Source organism: Manis javanica, chromosome 2 (genome assembly GCF_040802235.1).
Source record: "Manis javanica isolate MJ-LG chromosome 2, MJ_LKY, whole genome shotgun sequence".
Classification (NCBI taxonomy): domain Eukaryota; kingdom Metazoa; phylum Chordata; class Mammalia; order Pholidota; family Manidae; genus Manis; species Manis javanica.
Window position 1 is genome coordinate 109,786,143 of NC_133157.1, and position 10,039 is coordinate 109,796,181.

The 10,039-nt window shown below is 38.6% G+C and overlaps 1 non-coding gene across 1 annotated transcript; it reads left to right on the plus strand.

Annotated features, from left to right (window-relative positions):
• Positions 1–9,589: 9,589 nt before the first annotated feature.
• LOC118970141 (U1 spliceosomal RNA) lies at positions 9,590–9,753 on the plus strand. The gene has a single exon (XR_005057950.1). It is a non-coding gene; the product is annotated as a U1 spliceosomal RNA (small nuclear RNA).
• Positions 9,754–10,039: the final 286 nt, after the last annotated feature.

Genomic DNA, 10,039 nt, shown 5'->3' on the forward strand with positions numbered 1-10,039 from the left:
CCACTCCCCTGCAATCCCTGACATTGCTTCAGGGACTGAGCAGCTCCAGAGAGTAGAGCTTTGGACACTAGAGGGCACCATATACAAATATGAAATGCCAGAGGAACCTGGTTCAGAGTAAAATTATTAATACAACTGCTGAGATGACATTGACCTCATGAATCTTCCTGGAAGGGAGTTCAAAATAAAAATCATTAACATGCTCATAGAGGCATGGAAAGATATTCAAGAACTTAAGAATGAATTCTAGTTAGAGATCCAATCATTGAAGAGCACAATGGAGGGTATTAAAAGCAGATTAGATACAGTGGAGGAGATGATAAATGAAATAGAAACTAGAGAAGAGGAATACAAAGAAGCTGAGGCATAGAGAGAAAACAGGATCTCTAAGAATGAAAGAATGTTGAGAGAACTGTGTGACCAATCCAAATGGAATAATATTCACATTATAAGGGTATCAGAAGAAGAAGAGAGAAAAAGGGATAGAAAGTGTCTTCGAGGAGGTAATTGCTGAAAATTTTCCCAATCTTGGGAGCATCTGAAAATCATGAAATCTCCCAGCCTGCTGGGCAGATAGTCTCTCAGGCCATGGAGATCCACAGATCTCTCAACATAGGGGACCCAAGGAAAACAACACCAAGACATATAGTAATTAAAATGGTAAAGATCAGGAATAAGGACAGACTACAAAAAGCAGCCAGAGACAGAAATAAGATCACATATGAAGGAAAGCCCATCAGGCTATCATCAGACTTCTTAGCAGAAACCTTATAGGCCAGAAGGGAAATGCATGATGTATTTAATACAGTGAAGCAGAAGGGCCTGGAATCAAGATTACTTTATCTATCAAGATAATCATTTAAATTTGAAGGAAGGATTAAACAATATCCAGATAAGCAAAAGTTGAGAGAATTTACCTCCCACAAACCATCTCTACAGTCTATTTTGGAGGGACTGCTATAGATGGAAGTGTTCCTAAGGTTTAATAGCTGTCACCAGAGGTAATAAAACCACAGTAAAGAAAATAGAACAGTGAATTAAGCAAAAGCAAAATTAAATTAACTATCCCCAAAGTCATTCAAGGGATAAACAGAGAGTACAGAATATGATACCTAATATATAAAGAATGGAGGAGGAAGAAAAAGGAAGAGAAAAAGAAAAGAACCTTTAGATTGTGTTTGTAATAGCACATCATTAAGTTAGTTAAGTTAGACTGTTAGATAGTAAGGAAGTTAACCTTGAACCTTTGGTATCCACGAATCTAAAGTCTGCAATGGCAATAAGTACATACATATCGATACTCACCCTAAATGTAAATGGACTGATGCACCAATCAAAAGACATAGAGTCAATGAATGGATAAAAAAACAAGACCCATCTATATGCTGCCTACAAGAGACTCACTTTAAACCTAAAGACATACACAGACTAAAAGTGAAGGGATGGAAAAAGATATTTCATGCAACTCATAGGGAGAAAAAAGCAGGAGTTGCAGAACTTGTATCAGACAAACTAGGCTTCAAAACAAAGAAAGTCACAAGAGACAAAGAAGAACATTACATAGTGAAAAAAGGGTCAATCCAACGAGAAGATATAACTGTTATAAATATCTATGCTCTCAACACAGGAGCACCTACATATGTAAAACAAATACTAACAGAATTAAAACGGGAAATAGAATGCAATGCATTCATTCTAGGAGACTTCAACACTCCACTCACTCTGAAGGACAAATCAATCAGACAGAAAATAAGTAAGGACATAGAAGCACTGAAGAACACATTAGAACAGATGGACCTAATAGACCTCAACAGAACTCTACACCCAAAAGCAGCAGAATGCACATTCTTCTCAAGTGCACATGGAACATTTTCAAGAATAGATCATATACTAGGCCACAAAAAGAGCCTTGGTAAATTCCAAAAGATTGAAATTGTACCAACCAGTTTCTCAGACCACAAAGGTATGAAACTAGAAATAAATTATGTAAAGAAAATGAAAAATCCCACAAACACACGGAGGCTTCACAACATGCTCCTAAATAACCAATGGATCAATAACCAAATAAAAACAGAGATCAAGCAATATATGGAGACAAATAACAACAATAATTCAACACCGCAAAATCTGTGGGGTGCAGTGAAGGCCATGCTGAGAAGAAAGTATATTGCAATATGGGCCTACCTCAGGAAAGAAGAAAAATCCCATATGAGCCATCTAAACTCACAATTAATGAAACTAGAAAAAGAAGAACAGATGAGGCCCAAAGTCAGAGGAAGGAGGGACATAATAAAAATTAGTGCAGAAATAAATAATATCAAGAAGAATAAAACAATAGAAAGAATCAATGAAAGCAAGAGCTGGTTCTTTGAGAAAATAAACAAAATAGATAAACCCTTAGCCAGACTTATCAAGAAAAAAAGAGAGTCTACTCACATTAACAATCAAAAATGAGAAAGGAAAAATCACTGCAGATACCACAGAAATATAAAGAATTATTAGAGAATACTATGAAAAATTATATGCTAACAAGCTGGATAACCTAGAAGAAATGGAGAACTTTCTAGAAAAATACAAATTTCCAAGGCTGACCCAGAAAGAAACAGAAAATCTGAAGAGTACAATTACCACAACAAAATTGAACTGGTCATCAAAAACCTACCAAAGAATAAGACTCGTAGACCAGAAGGCTTCACCGCTGAATTTTATCAAACATTTATTGAAGACCTAATACCCACCCTCCTTAAAGATTTCCTAAGAGTAGAAGAAGAGGGAATACTTCCAAACTCATTCTATGAGGCCAGCATCACTCTAATACCAAAACCAAGCAAAGACACCACAAAAAAAGAAAATTACAGACCAATATCCCTGATGAACATAGATGCAAAAATGCTTAAGAAAATATTAGCAAACTGAATTCAAAAATACATCAAAAAGATCATCAATCATGATCAAGTAGGATTTATTCCAGGATGCAAGGATGGTACAACATTCAAAAATCCATCAACATCATCCATCACATCAACAAAAAGAAGGACAAAAACCACATGATCATCTCCATAGATGCTGAAAAAGCATTTGACAAAGTTCAACATCCATTCATGATAAAAACTCTCAACAAAATGGGTATAGAGGGCAAATACCTCAACATAATAAAGGCCATATAAGATAAACCCACAGCCAACATCATACTAAACAGCGAGAAGCTGAAAGCTTTTCCTCTGAGATCGGGAACAAGACAGGATGCCCACTCTCCCCACTGTTATTTAACATAGTACTGGAGGTCCTAGTCATGGCAATTAGACAAAACAAAGAAATACAAGGAATCCAGATTGGTAAAGAAGAAGTTAAACTGTCACTATTTGCAGATAACATGATATTGTACATAAAAAACCCTAAAGACTCCACTCCAAAACTACTAGAACTGATATCTGAATTCAGCAAAGTTGCAGGATGCAAAATTAATACACAGAAATCTGTTGCTTTCCTATACACTAATGATGAACTAGCAGAAAGAGAAATCAGGAAAACAATTCCATTCACAGTTGCATCAAAAAGAATAAAATACCTAGGAATAAACCTAGCCAAGGAAGTGAAAGACCTATACTCTGAAAACTACAAGACACTCACGAGAGAAATTAAAGAAGATACCAATAAATGGAAACACATCCTGTGCTCATGGATAGGAACAATTAATATTGTCAAAATGGCCATCCTGCCTAAAGCAATCTACAGATTCAGTGCAGTTCCTATCAAAATACCAACAGCATTCTTCAACAAACTAGAGAAAATTGTCCTAAAATTCATATGGAGCCACAAAAAGACTCTGAATAGCCAAAGCAATCCTGAGAAGGAAGAATAAAGCAGTGGGGATTATACTCCTCCAACTTCAAGCTCTACTACAAAGCCACAGTAATCAAGACAATTTGGTACTGGCACAAGAACAGACCTATAGACCAATGGAACAGACTAGAGAGCCCTGATATCAACCCAACCATATATGGTCAATTAATGTATGAAAAAGGAGCCATAGACATACAATGGGGAAATGACAGCCCCTTCAACAGCTGGTGTTGGCAAAACTGGACAACTACATGCAAGAGAATGAAACTGGATTATTGTTTAACCCCATACACAAAAGTAGACTCAAAATGGGTCAAAGACCTGAATGTAAGTCATGAAACCATAAAACTCTTAGAAGACAACATAGGCAAATATCTCCTGAATATAAGCATGAGCAACTTCTTCCTGGATGCATCTCCTTGAGCAAGGGAAACAAAGCAAAAATGAACTCATGGGATTACATCAAACTAAAAAGTTTTTGTACGGCAAAGGACACCATCAATAGAATAAAAAGACATCCTACAGTATTGGATAATATATTTGTAAATGACATATCCGACAAGGGTTTAACATTCAAAATATATAAAGAACTTACATGCCTCAACACCCAAAAAGTAAATAACCTGATTAACAAATGGGCAGAGGGTATGCAGAGACACTTCTCCAAAGAAGAAATTCAGATGGCCAACAGACACATGAAAAGATGCTCCGCATCACTACTCATCAGGGAAATGCAAATTAAAACCACAATGAGATATCACCTCACACACACCAGTAAGGATGGCCAGCATCAAAAAGGCTAAGAACAACAAATGCTGGCGAGGATGTGGAGAAAGGGGAACCCTCCTACACTGCTGGTGGGAATGTAAGCTAGTTCAACCTTTGTGGAAAGCAATATGGAAGTTCCTCAAAAAACTAAAAATAGAAATACCATTTGACCCAAGAATCCCACTCCTTAGAATTTACCCAAAGATTAAAACTTCTCAGATTCAAAAAGACATATACACCCCTATGTTTATTGCAGCACTTTTTACAATAGCCAAGATATGGAAGCCACCTAAGTGTCCATCAGTAAATGAATGGGTAAAGAAGAGGTGGTACATATACACAATGGAATACTATTTGGCCATAAGAAAGAAACAAATCCTACCATTTGCAACAACATGGATGGAGCTGGAGGACATTATGCTCAGTGAAATAAGCCAGGTGGAGAAATACAAGTTCCAAATGATTTCCCTCATTTTGTGGAGTATAACAACAAAGCAAAACTGAAGAACCAAAATAGCATTAGACTCAGAGACTTCAAGAAGGAACTAGTGGTTACCAAAGGGGAGGGGTGTGGGAAGGCAGGTTGGGAGGGATGGAGATGGGGATTGAGGGGTATTATGTTTAGTACACATGGTGTGGGGTATCACGGGGAAAACAGTGTAGCACAGAGAAGGCAAATAGTGGATCTGGGTATCTTGCTGAACTGATGGACAGTGACTGCATTGGCGTATGGGTGGGGACTTGATAATATGCGTAAAAGTGGTAACCACATTGTTTTTTCGTGTGAAACCTTCATAAGAGTGTCTGCCAATAATACCTTAATAAAAAATTTTAAAAAAAAGGATTATGTTTTTGCCAGGAGCTTGCATGCTCCTACCTGTCACTTTGGTTCATTCAGTCACAATGCCAGGAACCCAAATGGTGATCCCCCTGCCTAGACCATCAGTGCCTCTGGGATGCAGGGGTAAGCCAGAGGTCAGGGCTGCTAAAATTTGCTCACTGGTGTTTAGGGTGACTCTGAATCCCTTTCCAATTATTTCTTTTGTCATGATGACATATCTATCTGGTATTTTCTGGAAGAATTAGTGGCTAGATGGGTTACTCTAACATTTATCTTTCTGGGGCTGTTCCTTGTATTGGAGAGGGTGTGAGAAGTAAGGGGAAGGATTTCAATAACCTTGAAAGGATACCTCTACAAGGGTAGAAAGATATTTTTCTTTTTTCTGGCAAAACCTACCTTATTCATTTAAATCGGGCATTTTCTAAATCCTGGTCATTTGTAACTGGCTGGAGGCAAATTCAATTACTAATCTCTCTGTTCACCGTTCCTGACCGGAGTGAATTTTGCTGTCGGGGGAGAGTAGGGACTCCCTTGGACAGAAGGAGGAAGAGGGTGAGTGAGACAGGGTGAGGCTGTTCCCTTAACTCTGTGGGCGAGGCCTCGCTGGCTCTGGTGTCCATCATCAGATCAGGATTCTTTTGGCCAGATCACTTTGAGTGAGTGAAAGAAGGGGTTCCACTAGCTGCTCTGGAGTGATGCCAATGGACATCATCAAGAAGCATCTGCTGATATTCATGTTCTAGGAATTTATTGAGAAATCCCTTAACCAGGAATGTGAAGGTGGCATAGGAGTCCATAACCATACCAGATAAGTCAAAAAGACAGAAGTAAATCCAGAGTAATCTTAAGGGAGTGGTGAGAAGCTTTCTTGTGCCACTTGGGACTTATGTCTCAAGATGTCCCCTGACTTAACCAGCCCCCTGCCTAGGTGACATAAAGGAACCCCGTGAGGTAGGACATGAAACCAGAGGATGCTCCAGGACATTGAAGCCACATGAGAATCATTTCCTCATGAGAGATCCACAGATTATAACATGCAAAGGAGTAAGACAATTTTTTAGTCAGTTCCAGAGTCAAAGTCTAAGCTTAATCAGTTCCAATCTAGAAAAAACATTTAGTTAAATGCACAATGGTGATATTTGGGGAATATTCCTCATCTTTTCAAGACTGACGATATCCACCTCTGTGTACCTTTGCAGCTGCCCCTGCAGTGCTAGCCCCAGAGTTAGTGCTGGGACCTCCCTTTGGAGCTGCTTATATACCCTCATCTTAGAAGGATGACATCTCCTTCTACTGTCCTTGTGTCTCTAGTTGGCAGCCATTGGCTGTGCTGGATAGGAGCCAGCGGGGGGCCTTCTGGATATTTGCTGAGGTGGAATAGAGAGCACCATTGCCAGATAGTGTCCCGTGGGACATCCCCCCATCTCACAGGCTTGTAAATACACTTAATGCCCCTTGACAATAGAGACATAACTCTTTGTTGAGATTCAAGTGGAATGGAAAACACTGTATGTCCAACATATCTCTTTGGACTTATCTATCCAGGAGGGCAAAAACATTCAGAATAACATAAATTTTCACAGCATATTATAACTTTGAAACTACAGGTAACATCATTCTTATCATGTGGATATATGACATCATCTTACCTGCTTTGGGTATGTGTGTATAGGCACACGTATGTGTGTGTGTGTATCCATTTTCTTTAGCAGGGACCTAAGTAAACGTCTATTCTGGAGGTGGCCAGATTTTTTAGTTTTTGTAGAATTTACTTTGTAAATTTTGTAAATTAAGCTGTTGGTTTTTCAGAGCCAGGTAGTATATGCCAAATAGCACTTGATTCCCAGCAAAAGCTTAACAAATACATGTTGAATGACTGAATTCATGGAAAATGTATTCTTCTTTGTTTAAGCATTCTAAGATCTAGAAGTATTGGCCTGGCTATTTCCTCCCAGCACTACAGCGCTCATGACCAGGGAAGATTTCTGTTACCCATGGGCATTTTTAGGAAGTTTCCTCAAGTCCAAGTCCTGGGGTCTGAGTCTCCATAGATGAACATGCTCCTAAATTCTTATCACTTCAGTGTGGCCTCTAACATGTATTCTGGTCGCCTCATGTATCTCCTAAGGTTGTATTGTCACTGCATAGTCATATACTTTGCAGGGGGACAGGAGAATTTGTTAGAGAACTGTTGAAGCAGTTAAATTATGATACGGACAAAATCCCAGACCACACCCACAGCTTGTAATGTATTGAGCCATTTACAGATAATTGAAATGGAACTATGTTTGCAGGTCTTACCCTGGCCATGATCTCTTGTTTTGACATCAGAGATATCTGAAAATGTTTCCTTTTCCTATATTAAAAAGATTACTTATTACCAAAGCCTCATCAGTGGGAAGGCAAACTATCGACTAAAAATGTACCTACTGTGTGAATAAAAACTCAAAATCTGCTTTATTTTAGATACCATATTACCTTAATTAGTAGGACAAATATAAAATAAAAGCTACAAGCCTTTCCTCAAATACTAAAGGATAAGTTAGTAGTTGTCCCTGGTATTTTAAAAGAGCTGAGAGAATTGCAGAGATAGAATAAAACCTGGCTTATTAGACTTGCTTTGATCTATGATCACTCACAGACTCCCTTCCCCCCTGAGATGCTGACAAATTGTGAGTGTGAAGAGCAGCTGGTACACATGCTGACCTCTGTTCACTAACAGAATCTCTGTGTGCCTCAGGTAAGTGGGTCAAGTTCCTTGCCCCAGCACAAGACATCTTTCCTGGGATCTCAGAGAAACATGCTCATCCTCCCCAATGGATTAAATCACATGAAGAATTCTTTCACCCTCATAGATTCAATACTGGAGAAATGGCCACTATCAAGAAGTTTTGTATTAGGCAGCACAGTTACTGGTGCTCAGAATAAAGGCAAATAATGCAAATGCAAAATCAGCTTCACTGAGGATGAACAGGAAACCATATATTGTCACATCGCTGTGTTGTCCACCTGACGGTAATATGAGACGGTATGTCAACTAGACGTCAATCAAAGAGAAGACCCTGAGAAAGATAAATAAAACAGTTGGAAAAAATAAACTAGGCCAGTTTCACTAATTTGAGTAAGTCCAGCCTGATGAAAAGAGAGGCTGAGAAACAGGTCCCTCATTAATTGTGTTAAATCGTATTGACCTGACAAGATGATAAAATAAATTCCTACAGGTGTTGGAATGCCTTTAAATTAAAGCAATATGTCCCTTCTATCTTGTTTTGTACTAATGAAGTAGAACTCACTCTTATCAGAACCCTGTATGTAATATCAAATAAAATTGAGGCTCATGCTCATAATTATTATTGAATCCTTTCCATGAAAATTCAACTTCTTTTGAATTAGTCAAGATATTTAAGGCAGTGGCGCAGCTTCTGCAATTACTTGGTTGAAAGGTTCTCTTCCCCACCTCAATCTGTGTGACTTTATGCACAGTAAATTTCTAATGTCTAAGGTCACTGACCACCTCCATGAGAAACAATACGAGTAAGAGGCAAGGAATTGACTCCATCTGCTTAGTGGGTAGCACCAAGGATAGGAAATTAGTGATATAGATATTTTAACATCCCTTCTACTTTTAAACATTCTCTTCTTCTGGATTGCTCCGTGTTTGATTTCATATACTTTTCAGTTCTCACCGTGAGAGTAACAAACATTCACTTCACTGAAAAATAGTTTCCCAGTAAAAGTTTTCAATACATTGATCCCCACTAACAGCAGTAAAGTTTATTTTATAAGTCCCTTATAAGGAATTTTCTAATTCTGCAATACGTATTGCTATTACCTATTGTGATAACACAATATAATGATTATAAAATGAAAGTGAGAGTGAGAGATGCATACACTTTGCCTGGAAGAGAACTCTACAGCCTTCGTGAACACTGCTATACCAGAAAAGCAAATGACTGATTCTGAGAAATTTACTTCCAAATTTGTTTCATAGCAGTTGTACTAAGAATGTAGGAAAAAATCAGAATGCAGCCATTGAGAGAAGTACTCCAGCCTTGAATGAAGATAGCCAAAGAAAAGCACAAATACTAAAAGAAGACATTTGGATTAGAAAGAATTCATGCTAAATTGGATATGGTAATACTTCCCTGGCAGGGGACATGCCATGGTCACGAAGGTGGTTTTCCCAGGGCGAGGCTGATCCATTGCACTCCGTATGTGCTGACCCCTGCCATTTCCCCAAATGTGGGGAACTCGACTGCATAATTTGTGGTAGTGGGGGACTGTGTTTGCACTTTCCCCTGTAAAATGAAAGTAAATAAATAAATAACAAAATAAAATTGGATATGGTATAATTGAGAAATATAAATGAAAATATTAAATATGATGACATGAGCAGAGCCTACCTGAGGGAAATCCAGATGTGCAATCAACATACCTTAGGTTCCCATGGAATCTCACCCGGGGCTGCCATGGAGGAGAGAGAGAGAGGGAAGGAGCAAGGGTGAGGGAGATGCTAGCCTGCCAAGTCCCCAGACCTCACCCTTTCTTTCTTCTTTTGTGAATATTGGGTGCAATCTAATATCACAT